At 42.5% G+C, this 14,638-nt stretch overlaps 1 pseudogene; it reads left to right on the top strand.

Moving 5' to 3' along the window:
- The window catches only part of LOC139043623 (dehydrogenase/reductase SDR family member 6-like), a 30,146-nt pseudogene that overhangs the window by 1,726 nt on the left and 13,782 nt on the right, over positions 1–14,638 (top strand).

The following is a 14,638-nucleotide window of genomic DNA, read 5'->3' as shown; positions in this document are numbered from 1 at the left end:
CCCCCCCGCCCCGCCCCCCTGGTGCGCCCGCCCCCGCCTGCCTGACACCCCCCGCCCCCGCTTGCCTGACGCCTGCCCGCGTGAGCGCCCCCGGCGGGCGGAGCCGCGCGTGGCTGAGGAGCACGGAGTGGGGCTCAGGAGGAAAGGGCTTAGGGGCCCAGGCCGGAGAAGCCGCCTGCGCCTTCTCGGGCGCGGTGTGTGTGCGCGCGTGCTGCTTGAGTGCGTTCGCTCAACGCCCTCCCAGCTCGTTTCCCTGCCTTTCCCATCCTGAGGGGGGAAGACGGCGCCCCCACATGCCGGCCCCCGCGGCTGCTAGGGCTGGCGGGTGAAACGTGGGCCGGGGTTCTGAGCAGGCCTTCCTTCTTGGGTAGAAAGACCTTTGGCTTTTGCTCCTTCCCTTGGTGTTTTTTGGGGCGGATGCAGATATGGTGCCTTGGGACATAGCAGCCATGTTGTGACTTGGCGCGAGGTCAGAGGCACACGTTGAGAACAGCAGGATGGGGGAGAGAGCCTGGCTCCTTGAAGACCACCTCATTTGATCATCGTTTGACTCCTCGCCACCCCGACCTCAGCGCTAGCCGTTCCGCGCGCCCTGCAGTCGGCACTGGTCAGACCTGATGCACGCCACCTTTCCCCCGGTCACAGTGTCTCAGTCCTGCCTGTCAGAAGTGACTGACTGTGGCTGTTAAAGCGTTAACTCCCGCCGGCTTAAGCTTGAGAAGAGGATCGGCAGCGTTATGGGGAGGCCTGCGTTTCGTCTGTCTCTCTCACCTGGACCAGGCCACATCAGTTTCCTCATCTGTAAAATGGGGGTATTGGACATGATTTGATTTTCCGGTTCTTTTGTTCAGTGACTTTCTGAGGCCGATGGTGAAATCTTTCCAAGGGACAAGGAAAAACCACAGATGAGAGCCAGCCCTGATGGCTTAGTGGTTAAAGTTTGGTGCACTCCACTTCAGCCTCCTGGTTCAATGTTAGCTTAGGGCGAATCTTCCCCTGCAAAAATAAGAATATAAATAAACAAACTAGAAATGATTGATGGTGCAAACCCAACGGAAGTTTACAGGACAGAAAGCAGGAAGGACATGCCCAGTGGCATAGCAGTGCGTGCGGGCACAGCGGGGAGGATGGGGAGGGGAGGACTCCACCCCTTCTGGATCAGCATTGGGTTCTCAAAAAACCGAAAGGTGGGTCAAGTCCAATGTCTGTCTCTTACTGAGTATCAGTTGAGTGGGCTGTGCCAAATGGTTTTGATGTACAAAGCTAGGTATCTAGAGTGGGCGCTCTTGGAGAATTCTCATGGTGGGAATATTTGTGCTGAGGTGCCATCTTCAGGTTCTTAAAGGAGTACATTGAACCATTCATTCTAGATGTTACTGCATAGGACCATGTCTACAGTGCATGCCATTAAATACACGTGTCTGTAGATTAAACCGCAGGTTCCGTTATGGGTCGACTTGATGGGAAGGTCATCGTCCTGACAGCTGCTGCTCAGGGGATCGGCCGGGCCACTGCCATAGTAAGTTACTATCTCTGTTTGCTTCCTGCCTTTGGAGGTGTTGAATCACGTGGACAGATCCCATGGCTGTTTAATTCTGCTCTACTTCTTTTTTTTATTGGCTTTTGTGCTTCTGTTGTCTTAAGTTACAAAAATAAAAGTTGCTACTCTTGATCCCAGGCAGATGAAGCAAGGCTTACCTCACATATTTATTATGTGACGTCTCATAACTTTTGACGCTGAGAATTTATTTCTTTGCCTCAGTTTCTCTGCACTGTAATAAATTTGTTACAGCGGGCCTAAAGGAGTACATAGCCCTCTGAAATCACCTCAGTTCAGACATAGGACTCCAGAGTTCTAAGACTATCAGGTTACCTTTACCTTGTAATTTATAGCAGCTTCTTGCACATTATAGTCCTCACTTGAGCTAATAATGCAGCTTAACTGTAACGGTAGGATTAGTTTGATATTTGTAAATACACTAGTATACTCTTAGGAGGAAAAGTGTTGAAATAACCCATTTTTCTCATTATTTTGGGTTTAGTCACCTGCTCAGAAATGGAATAAAGGCTGTCAAATCACAGAATAGTAGTATTTTGAGAGGTGTTAATAACAGAATCCTAGTTTTTTAAAAACACGATTGTATTTGATGTTACTAAAAGGGATAAAGTCAGATGACAAGCACAATGTATGTCATGTTGTACTAATTAATGATAAAAATAACAATGGGAAGGGCTAAGTGAGACTAGATAGTTTGAAATTCCACCCATGTATAAGGAAAACAATGAAAATAAGATAAAGGGAGAAAAGGCTAAAGGATTTTCTATTCATGAGAGCAGCTTAACCAAGTAAACAAAGGATTCATTTGTGTGTTGTCTTCCAGGCTTTTGCAAGAGAAGGTGCCCAAGTCATAGCCACAGATATCAATGAGTCCAAACTTCAAGAACTGGAAAAGTACCCGGGTAAGCAACTCAGCAGCTTGAACTTGGGATTCAGAGTCCATAAGGTATTATAAAAAACAGTACTCGTCTGCTGAAAGAAAATTACTTGGCTGGTCAGCTCCACCGGCCTTCTTCTTAGAGCCTGATTCTTTGATATCAAATCTATATTCTGTGAACCTACAGACAAAAATCTGTAAACTTAAATATATAAAAGTTGTATACTTAAAATTTTTTTTATCCAGCATGTTGAAGGATTTTGTACCTAATTACAAAGTTGTATGTGAAATTTAACAGTTGTTGCGTTAACTTTTAATGACAACTTTCACTTCTGTGCCCTACTCAGCACAGTGCTGTCCAGTAGGAAAATGATGTGAACCACGTGTGTGATTTAAATTTCCTGTGGCTACATTTAAAAAGTAAAAAGAAACAGATGAAAATTAATTTTAGTAATGTATTTTATTTAACTAAATATATCTAAAATACCATTTTAACATACTCAATATAAAAAAAATTTATGGAATATTTTACATTCTTTTTTCATACTAAATCTTTTAAATTCACGTGTGTTGTACACTTACAGCGCATTTCAGTTCTGACTAGCTGCATTTCAAGTGCTTAGTAGCCACATGTGCCTGGTGGCTACCATATTGGAGACAGCTCAGCCCTAAAGTCACATATGATCAGAAACCCTAAGAGAGTATGCAAATTATTTCGCTGTGTATCACCCCTTACTGCACCACACTGAACTCAACTCCAGCATCAAAGGACTTCAACTAGAGTTCCTCTGAAAGAAATCAGAACAGACAGCTCATTTGAAAGTTAATTCTTCCAGCAAAATAGAACAGGTTATATAATCAAATGCAAATTAGCACATTGAATTCATGAACGGAATTAGACTATGCTATTTTAATTATTGGATTGTTTATTTATTATTGGAAAATTATTTAATTTTAATAATAGGGAATTTTAACTCCAAGTCAGAAAAACGCTGTTGTACTGAAAAAGTATTGAAAAAGTACTAAGGGAAGAAAGTCCTCCCAAAACTTTCTCCCCTTTCTCTCCTTTTCTATGTTTATAATCTTTTCTTTCTATATCTATAAAAGAATAATAAACCATATTTTTTTTAAAAACATTAAAATAGTGACTTTCTTTTATTAGAGAATGTTTGGGGTTTTTTAGTAACTATTACAGTGTGTCTCTGAGATCCAATGCTGGATCTCTCATGTCTAGCTTTCAAGTGTTTCATCCCTTCTCCTGGCCCCTCATTTCTTCTCCTCGCAATTTAGTGCAGAAATAAGTGATTATACCCTTGACTGACAAAGTTGTTTCCAATAAATAATGGAATTGACATGAAGGTAAAGTGCACAAATGGAAGCAGTCTCCTGTCTCACTGCCCTGCCCTTCCCTACCCCTCACTCAGATAGGATTCAGTGTTCCTGGGGCAGTGACTCGCCTCTGGGGAAAGAGCAAGCCTGCGCTCTGTTATTACTGCTGGCTCACTGAGAAGCATCTAATATAGATCATTCATACTTCACTGTAAAGTCTTTTCTCAGAAAAGGCCTTTAGTATTCAATTTAGAGAGTGAAGAGAAAGGGAGGGAAAGAGAGGTGTGTTATTGGGAGTTCAGGATGGGGAGGATTTTAAGATTTTTATTAATGAGATTCTTAAGATTCTTAAGACCCTACCAATGGTCAACAATCCTATGAAGGCAAAATGGACAGATACTGTAATCTTTGTACTTCAAAGCAGCTACATCTACAAGACTAAACATTTTTTATGGGTATAAGTAAATAGTTTCCCTTGTTTTATGTTTCAGGTATTCAGACTCGAGTCCTGGATGTCACAAAAAAAAAAACAAATTGATGAGTTTGCCAATGAAATTGAGAGAGTTGACATTCTCTTTAATGTTGCTGGGTAATTCATAACTTTTTAATTTCATTCTCCTCACAGAAAGTTTTCTATGTCTTTTATTAAAAGAAATTTGATAATATGGCCAAATTATTCTTTGTGAACCCTAATATATTCCTTAGGAAATAAAGCTGGATTTTGGACAGAATTTTTGTTACAAGTAAGATTCAGCAAGTAAAACAGCCATAGAAGTTGACATGTGCTTGGGGCCTAAAGGCACTTAAGGATACTCAAGACAACTGCTACCAATCCAACGCTGTTGATCTACCTAAGGCTGGGGACAGGCTCACACCAGTGGACTTGTCACTGATGTTCCACTAAGACTTATAAAATAAAATTAAAAACTGTTTTCCAGGAGTGTCTTTAAGGCAAAGTATATCTGCCAAAAACTGAGTACTCAGTTTATTGAAATGCGAATGTTCCCCATTTGTTGGCACAACATTCTGGCAAGTTCTTTCTACCTCCCAAGCGCAGCATTTCTTATTAGGGCAATTAATCCCAGCAAAAGAAGTTTCACTCTGTTGCTTTATATACAGCACAAAGAGAATGGCTTAATTGAACTTGATAGAGTAGTACCAAACTTGCTGAACCATGCTTGAAGGATGAGAGACTGGAGCTGGAGCAGCCCCATGTGGAGCAGCTAGTGCTTGTGCTCACTCTCCCTTTTCAGGCATGACAGTAGAGATGAGGACAGTTGAGGCTTACGCAGGACTAAGTAGATAGAGTCTGATGTTCCACTTTTCTTGTGTGGTGTTAACGTTTATACTGTGGCATTGATAGAAAAATCCTAGAGCCTTCTTATGTATTTTTATGATTCTTCCTAATCATGTTTCAGTATGAAAAAAGTCTGTCTATTCATAGTTTATCATGTGTTACAATGTATGGAAATTAAAGCAACAATTTATGATTATCTATTTTATAAATAATCTGCTCATCTTTCATAGAAGAATATATTCAGAACCATGAAAAAATCAACTAGCAAAATTATTTTTTGAGCATCTATTAAATTTTCAGCAAAGTAAGGGATATAGAAATATAGCATGTGGTTCTTGCTGTCATTTGATTGAACTGGAAGTACAGTGGTACATGGGAATCACAACTGACAATATTTTATAAGTAATTACATAATTTTGGTCCAGGGGACAGTGAAATCAATTAGGACCCCATTGTTATAAAGCTTCCTTGAGGAAATGTGACTTGGAAAATAGCAAAGGCTATTTTGAGGGTTTTCTTTTGTTCTGCTTTGTTTACTCAGTATGTCAGAACTGTACAGTAGCGATATTACTTTGCTGCCCTGAGATGGTGAGATACTTGTTTTCCCTGCAACTTTGATTTCCCTTGAGAATGATAAGTTCTTGCCACCTGAGGGCACTGCTGCTCTTGAAATCAGAGTCCACTGGGGCAAGTGTCCTCAGTTGTTTGTAATGGCGTTGATATTTCCTGTGCATTTGGTATAGAGCTTCTTATGTTTGGGGGCTCCAGACACTTGCCGCCTTCTTTTAAAAGAAGGATCTTGTTTTCAAATAACAAATTTTTTACCTTAAGTTGTTGAGACACTTACTTACCTAATGTACCAAGTGATACTATGTTTGAATTGTTAAAAGTCTTGGTTAGGGAAGGGACAATGGTCTAAGTCAATAAATGAAAATAAAAATGAAAAGGAAGTGGAATAGAAATCGTTTTTAATGATAATTTTTCCCCATTGTTTAATTACTCTTCCAGTTTTGTTCATCATGGAACCATCCTGGACTGTGAGGAGAAAGACTGGGACTTCTCAATGAATCTTAACGTCCGCAGCATGTACCTGATGATCAAGGCCTTTCTTCCTAAAGTAAGGTGACCACCACCAGGATGACCACCACGTTAGTCTCCAGGTCTCCATCCTGGGCATCCAGAAAGAATCCTCACATGTGCTGAAGAGTAATGGTAGTTAACGTAATGACTAACATGTAGTGAACATAAATACCAAGGCATTTAGTATAAATTAATTCGTCTGACCTTCCAGTTCATCCATTCAAAGAATATTTATTAAGCACTTTCTACATGCCAGGCTCCATTCTAGGTGCAGAAGACAAATCAGAGAACTAAACAAAGTCCCTTCTGTCAGGGAACTTCCATTTTGGAGAGGTGAGACAGGATAATATGTAATCAAATAAACATATAACATGTGAGGTAGTTATAAGTACTATGAAGAGAAAAAAAGCTCAGTTATTAGAGAGGTCCCAGAGGGCCTCACTGATAAGGTGAGATTTTCATAGAGGCTGAATGGAGCAACGGAGCTAACCATTCAGGTGTTTGGGGAGAAGCTTCCAGGGAGAGGGACAGCAGGAGGCCTGTGGGACCAGAACAATCCGATGAGGTAGGTACTACTTTGTCCCATTCACTGTACAGAGAAAGAAACTAGGAGGTTAAGTAACTTGCCCAAATCACATAACTAGCAAGTGGTTAGAGCTAAGACTAGGCACACGCTCTCAGGATGGATGTACCCCACTGCTTTTCTGTACCTTGAGTACCCTCCTTACTCTCCTGTCTTTAGCTGAGCCACTGAAGTTCCAGAGAGGTGAGAGACAGCATGTGCTGAAGAGAGAGTATTCCTCCTGAGTCTGCCACCCTTGAATTCTCCAGCCTTCACACAGCTCATCAATGTTTTTCATTTTGTTATACAAATAAGCTTTAAGTACCTTTTGATACAAAGCACCACACCAGGTGCTCTAGGGGAGACAGGTGTAAATATGAAAAATGTTGACTTCAAATGAGCTTGTAAGCCAGCAGTGGCAGACAGCACGGGCTCAGACAATGGACGGGTTGACTGAGTACAGAACCAGCTCAGTTCAAGGTTGTAAATTAAATCCTAGTGAAATGCAGAAGAGCCATTCTTTCCATCCATCCCTGCTGGATGAGATGACTGGAGTACTGAATGCTGCCCTGTGCGGGGCAGGAGAAGAGCTTTTTAATGGCGCAGCAGGACTGATACTTTGCTCTGAACATTCAACCTAATGTCAAGAAGGATGCAGATGAATGCTAAAAGGAAAGTTAGAGAAATTGACTTAGTAACAAAGGAATTTGTTTTTAATCTATTTGTTTAGTGCCTAGAAGGGATCTTTGGGTGGGCCCACAGATTGTTGAACTAGCAAATTTTTTAAAAATATAAATTGCCTTTTTTACCTATCTGGAGGTGATGAAAATCTGTTATTTGGAACTTGGATGCATTTTTTGAAGGCTGGTCCTTAACACAGGATTTGGGGAGAAGCAAAGGCTGTGGTAAAAGGGGAGAGCGTCCGTCACAGCTGGTGAGACGTGTGAGACTCATTTGTAAAATGAGCTTGTTCGTGTCTGCAGTGCTTCACGAGTATCAGTGAGGAACGTAGGTGTGAGGCACAGTGGAGCTGAAATTTACACTTGTAAGTGTTAACTTTTAAAATATCGAACAATAACTTGCAAATTAGTGAGTTTGCCTGTGATTTAAAGCACCTTAACAATAATCCATATGAAACAATGACACTCGTTTGTAAAAAACGAAAAGAAAAAAATCCCCCAAAATATTAACCAGTGGGATGGGGAATCAAAAGGAGTCAGTGCCACTTGTTAAGGTGACCCTAACCAACCTGACCCCAAGGTCAGACTCTGGTGTCAAAAAACCTTCGGCACAGCCTGAGCTCTGCCCCTAATTCGCCAGGTGCCCTAGGAGATGGTACTTAGGCTCTCTCAGCATGTGTTTCTTCTATTTATTTATTTACTTTTTTTTTTTCTAAGATTTTATTTTTACTTTTTCTCCTCAAAGCCCCCCGGTACATAGTTGTGTACTTTTAGTTGTGGGTCCTTCTAGTTGTGGCATGTGGGATGCCACCTCAGCGTGACTTGATGAGCAGTGCCATGTCCACACCCAGGATTCAAACCAGCAAAAGCCTGGGCCACCGAAGCGGAATGCGCAAACTTAACCACTCAACCGCAGGGCCAGCCCCATGTTTCTTCTGTTTAAAATGAGGGTGATAGATTACACAATCCCTTCCAGCAGTAATTGTCTAGGATCCTCTTGTGTTCGTTAACCATGACACACATATACCCAGTTAGAACTTTCCAGAGGAAGCCAGGATTTGGAGTCCAAGCAGATCTGCAAGGTCAGGTGGTCAAAATATAGGAACACTTGTAGGAAATTTCTGTTCATGGATAGACATTCCAAGACTGAAAGATCGGTCAAAAGGCAGAGGACAAATTGAAGATTCTGTAAGAGGTCAGTGCAGAATCCAAGGTCCACTAGAAAAGAAGATCCATTACGACAAGGATCTGGGGAGGGCTTGGATGTTTGGGGATTTTTCCTCCTTTGCTGTATTGTAGAAGAGTCCCTAGCACACGGAAGTGCTTAGCAAATGTTGGTTGAATGAGTAAGTGAATCTAGGTTATCAGTCCAGGTTGGGGTCAGGCATGGAATCACTGAAGACCCAAGGAGCCAAGGTCTGCCAAGTTTAGGAGCTGAGTTCTGGTTGATGGGGACAGAAGAGCTGAGTCAGAGTGGGACTGACTAGATACAGCTAGAGGAGATCTTTAGAGACCTTTGTAGCCCTGCCTGAGCTTCTGGAAGATCAGTCCTATGTGGCCTTACTATGTACAGACACTCCACTTTATGGGCCACAGAGGGCTGCTGCTTGGCAGGCAGAGGGAGCATCACACGGGACAGCAGGTTCTGAGCTGGGGGTAGGAAGGCAGCATGGAGGGAGGCAAGGACTTTGGGCTGGAGAATCAGCAGACAGGCCCAGCCGAATGTATGGTACCAGTGTTGGGGCAGCAGTAGCATCTCTAGGCGCGAAATTCTAGTTTGCCTGAGAGATTATTGCATTTCAGAAGATTGGAGACTGAACTCACTTAATAGCCCATTTTTATATATTAAGTTGGGCTGTATGTATTAAAAATGGATTATGTATGTTAATTATATTTCAATAAAACTGGAACAATAAAGTAAAATGGGTTATTTGCTAAAATGGATAAGAAAGAATAATTTTAAGGCTTAGTTTTCAACACCATTCTACTCTACTAATTTTCCTAGTGTTTTTTATGAGGACCCCATTTCATTATGATTCTCTTTATTTTATAGACACACAAGTTGAGTTAAATATATTCTCCCCTCCATCTTCCTTGACTTGGTGGGTCACCTCAGCCTCTCCCGGTGTCCTTCGCTGTCTCCAGCACCATGCCATAGGCTGGTTTCAGACTCTCTGCTTTTAGTATGATTGGTAGCTAAGTATCAAAACGGAAAGTAGGAAGATGACCATAAAGAGATGTATAATCTTGGCAGCCTCATCCCTGATCCATTCGATCATTCACCGTCTCCATTCCTGCCTCTGTCTGAAAGCTACTGGAGAAACTCACCCCAACGGAAGTGACTTTTTTCTCTAGACCCTTTACACTGCCTCTCAAGACTCTGCTCTTTTAGAAACTTCACTTGATTTTCATGATAGAGTATATCCTGGTTTTCCTTCCTCTGTTCTCTAGTTGATATTCTCCCTTTTCCTCCCGGCAGTTATTTGAACTCTTCCCCACTCTCTCGTGGCCACCATCTCCCCTTGTTCTCTATAGTCATCCTCCCAGCCTCTGACTTCCATGAAAAGTTAGTGCCCATTAGGCCCATTCTCTCAACCTCTTGCTTCTTCCTCCAAAACGTTTATGAGTACCCATGCCCTTGCATGTACATAATATTATCTTGAAAACATACGTATATGTTATAATTAATAAAGTGTAAGTTCATTGAAAACAAAACATTTTTTAAGTCATAGCAGCCTGTTTCATTATATATTCTTTTAGGTCTGGGGCAGGGCCCAGTAATCTGCACTTTAAACTAGCACCTCAGGAGATCTTAATTCATCAAAACGTATTGACCGCCTACTGTGCCCCTTGTCTAGGAGGACAACACAGCCCCAGACCCTCCTCTCTCAAAGTTCACAATTGAGTGGGGAAATCCTGCAGGACGTATTTTTAGGAAACACTGCCCTTGACAGGAGGCTGCCATCAGTGCATGTGGCCATGGACTGAGCTCTGCCTGCTGTGTCTGCTTTTACCACTCCTTTCCCGAACCACTACTGCAGCTTCCAGTCGTCTCCAGCATAGGCTGCCAGAGGAACCTGTAATCCCCGGATCTAGACATACCGCTCCTCCTCTGCACTAAGGCCTGCCTTATCTTCAGGGGAAATCCCAAATTCCTAAATTTAGTCCCTGTTGGCCTCTAAGGCCTCTTTCCTCCCAGGGCCTGCCTTCCAGCCAGACCCATCCCTTCCCCCCAGTTCCATAATAGAACCTTTATTCCTATGGTTCTCATTCCTTAAAACACGCTTCTCTTTTGTTTTTCTGACTGTTACTCCACAAAAATGGGGTTCTCCTACCCAATGCACGTAGAAAAAAAACAATTAATTACAGCATCAGATTTGGGGAAAGAAAAAAGCTTTATTGCTAGCTTGATCTGCAAAGAGACAGGAGGCGTATTCTCTCAGATCTGTCTCCCTGATCAAGGACTTGGGGCAAAATTTATGGGATGAAGGGCAGGGTGGTCTGAAGGGTGGAGACGGATACTTGGAGGTGAGAAATGAGGTGAGTGATGATCTGTGCAAGTGCAGTCAGCTCCATGGCTCTTCATAGGACGCATATTCACAGAATGGTGATGTTGGCATGATCTGAGGGTGGAGTTTTCAGCCCTTTGATGTCAAAAAGATTACTTAACAGGCATTTGCGCAGGCCCACTTGATGGAATGGTGGTCTTACCTGGCCTGAACTGGACAAGGGGGGACTCTCAGTTCCTGAAAACCCACTCTTATTACTCTGTTGGTAAGACGGGGTCAGTTGAACTGGTCCTGGAGGGCCCACGGTTACACTAATACTCTAGTTTTCAAAAACCGACCCACATATTTCCTCCTAGGAGCCCTCCTCTGAGTGTCCAACAGTGGATTGGCCCCTTCCTACCACCCACCACCTGTTCTCTGTGAAGGCCCATGCTGTCTCTGGATGCTGATTATGTCAGCCACCCAGTCAGACTGGCAGCTCTCCATAGGCAGGGACTGTGTCACTTATCTTTGAATCTCCTGGACCTACACAATACCCAGCCACTGTAGGTATTCATCAAATAATGTGTTCACTGGAGTAAGAGTTTTCTAACATCAGGAACACAGTAAATATGAACATTCATTTGCACTGGCTTAGAGTTCATCCTCGGTCTTGCTGATACTCTTGTGACAGGGAAGGTGGTAGTCCCCCTGGGAGATGTTCTTGCCAGTGAGAGTGTACTCTGCCATCAGTTCCCAGCAGTGATGAGGAGGTTGTTAAGACTGCTTAATAGTACTTCATGTTAACAGCTAATAAGATGGTTCTGCAAACCCAGAGTAAATGCAGATCTTTTAAAGAGGTAGTATTTTTAGCCTGCAGAGTGGCATTTTTTTTTTTATTATTTGTTTTATTTTGGCAGATGCTTGCTCACAAATCTGGCAATATTATCAACATGTCCTCTGTGGCTTCCAGCATCAAAGGTAAGTCTGTTTTCCTCTGGGGGTTGTGATGAACATACTCATAATCTTCACAAGCTAAGGGTTTTGGAAACAAGCATAGCAGATATGATAAAACTTACCCATAACTTCAAAACTGCTCTTTTAAAATTAGTATTAAGTTCCTTGTCTACCAGTCCTTTCACCTTACATGTGATCCAGTGACATTAAATGAAAGTTTGTTTTTTGTGCTCTCCCGTTTAGTTCTTCTAATGGATATGGCAGTGGAGATCAAAGTGGGAGAAGGAAACATTTATTCATTTGATTAATCAAAAATGTATTGAACACCTACTGTGTGCCCCTGCCCCCAGAGAGTTCACAGTCCAAAACGGGGAGCGGGGAGAGGCTCAGGCAAACACACGTCTTCCACCATGTGATAGTTCCACTAAAGCGGAACACGCGCACTTAACCACTGAGCCACCAGGCTGGCCCCAGCTATTTCATTTTAAACTTGAAAATCCATGTGTGCCAGACTGTGCCCTTATCTCCATCTTGCACTGCAATCCTGGCCCTTCAACTTGACTTCTCGTTTAGGGCCCAGATCAACTGTCTTTGTGAAGCACCCCCCCAAGCCCACAGGCAGAGTTACTTCCCGTATTGTCACAGCACTTCATACAAAGCTCTGTTACAAAAAAAAAACAAAAAAAGAAATAGCCACTGCTGAGAGAACATTCCTTCTCTTTGCGAGGATACACACATTAAGCCTGCATGAGACAGAAATGCAAAGAAATGCCTAAGCTTCTTGGTCTTTTGTTTTGCTTTGCTTTACCCTAATTTTCTTTTCTTTTCTTTCTTTTTTTTTTTTTGAGGAAGATTAGCCCTCAGCTAACATCTGCCGCCAATCCTCCTCTTTTTGCTGAGGAAAGCTGGCCCTGAGCTAACATCCATGTCCATCTTCCTCTACTTTATATGTGGGACACCTGCCACAGCATGGCTTGATAAGCGGTGCTGTGTCCGCACCCGGGATCCAAACCGGCGAACCCCAGGCTGCCAAAGCAGAACGTGCAAACTTAACCACTGCGCCAGTTTTCTTTTTTTATCTTTTTTATTTTATTGAGGTCATAATAGTTTATAACACTGTGAAGTTTCAGTTGTGCATTATTATTTTTCAGTCACCATATGTTGCCCGCAGCCGCAAAGGGCAAGGAATGACAGGCACCGCCAAGGCTATTTGGTTGTTTCAGCAATCAAAGGTTTTGGATAAAGGGAAACAGAACAAGGAGTGGGCATAAGGGAGAACAACAAATCGGTACTTACAACATCCACACCACAATCAGCTGGGGAAGTCCCAATAGTTTGTACGGCGGGTGGGAGTGCCGATTGTCCGGGTCTGAGGCAAGGTGTCCTTTCCTCAGTGAGACTCCCAATTGTTCTATGCCTGTGACTCCCTTTTACCCTAAGGTTTCTCTGGGTTCTGACTCAGGGTTTTAGACATTTGGATATTTTGAGTTATTTCTTCTTGTTCCCACAGATGGGGTGCTTCTATCTTTTTCGTTCCCATGGATAGGATGTTTCTAAAGTCCTGTCAGGTGCCCGTCAGGGTGGCCAGCCCAGACAAGGAACATGACACAGGACTCATTCTTTGTAACTTGTGCCTTAGAGTCAGGGCCGAAGTGGCCCTGAGCCCAGACACATTCCTTTGTGTAGGGCCCAGGCCCAGTATCCTTGGAAGGTGGGGAGGTCAATGAACTCTGTGCACCTTATAAATGGTGCCTCTTCACCCCTTGTGCCCACACCCTAACCCCCTTCCCCCTGGTAACCACTAAACTGTTTTCTTTGTCCATGTGTTAGTTTTTCTTCCACATATGAGTGAAATCATATGGTGTTTGTCTTTCTCTATCTGGCCTATTTTGCTTAGCATATTACCCTCCAGGTCCATCCATGTTGTGGTGAATGGGACAATTTTGTCTTTTTTATGGCTGAGTAGTATTCCGTTGTATATATACCACATCTTTATCCATTCATCAGTCGGTGGACTCTTGGGTTGCTTCCACATCTTGGCTATTGTGAATAATGCTGCAGTGAACATAGGGGTGCATATATCTTTACACATTCATGTTTTCATGATCTTTGGATAAATACTCAGTAGTGGAATAGGTGGGTGGTATGGTTATTTCTATTTTTAACTTTCTGAGGAATCTCCATACTGTTTTCCATGGTGGCTACACCAGTTTGCATTCCCACCAGCAGTGGATGAGGCTTCCCTTTTCTCCACATCCTCTGCAACATTTTTTGGTTTTTCTCTTGGTAATTATAGCCATTTTAACAGGTAAAAGGTGATATCTCATTGTATTTTTGATTTGCATTTCCCTAATAATTAGTGATGTTGAACATCTTTTCATGTGCCTGTTGGCCATCTATATATCTTCTTTGGAAAAATGTCTGTTCGTGTCCTCTGCCCATTTTTGGATCAGCTTGTTTGTTGTTGAGATGTATGAGTTCTTTGTCTATTTTGGAAATTAACACCTTGTTGGATTTATGATTTGCAAATATTTTCTCTCAGTTGGTGGGTTGTCTTTTTGTTTTGTTCCTGGTTTCCTTTGCCTTGCAGAAGCTCTTTAGTCCAATGAAGTCCCATTTGTTTATTTTTTTCTTTTGTTTCCCTTGTCCAAGTAAAAATGGTATTCGAAAAGATACTGCTAAGACTGATATCCAAGAGTGTACTGCTTATATTTTCTTCTGGGAGTTTTATGGTTTCACATCTTAGCTTCAAGTCTTTAATCTGTTTTGAGTTAATTTTTGTGTGTGGCAAAAGATAATGGTCTAACTTC

This window comes from Equus asinus, unplaced genomic scaffold (genome assembly GCF_041296235.1).
Source record: "Equus asinus isolate D_3611 breed Donkey unplaced genomic scaffold, EquAss-T2T_v2 contig_307, whole genome shotgun sequence".
Classification (NCBI taxonomy): Eukaryota; Metazoa; Chordata; class Mammalia; order Perissodactyla; family Equidae; genus Equus; species Equus asinus.
This window is presented reverse-complemented; position numbering and strand designations above follow the sequence as displayed.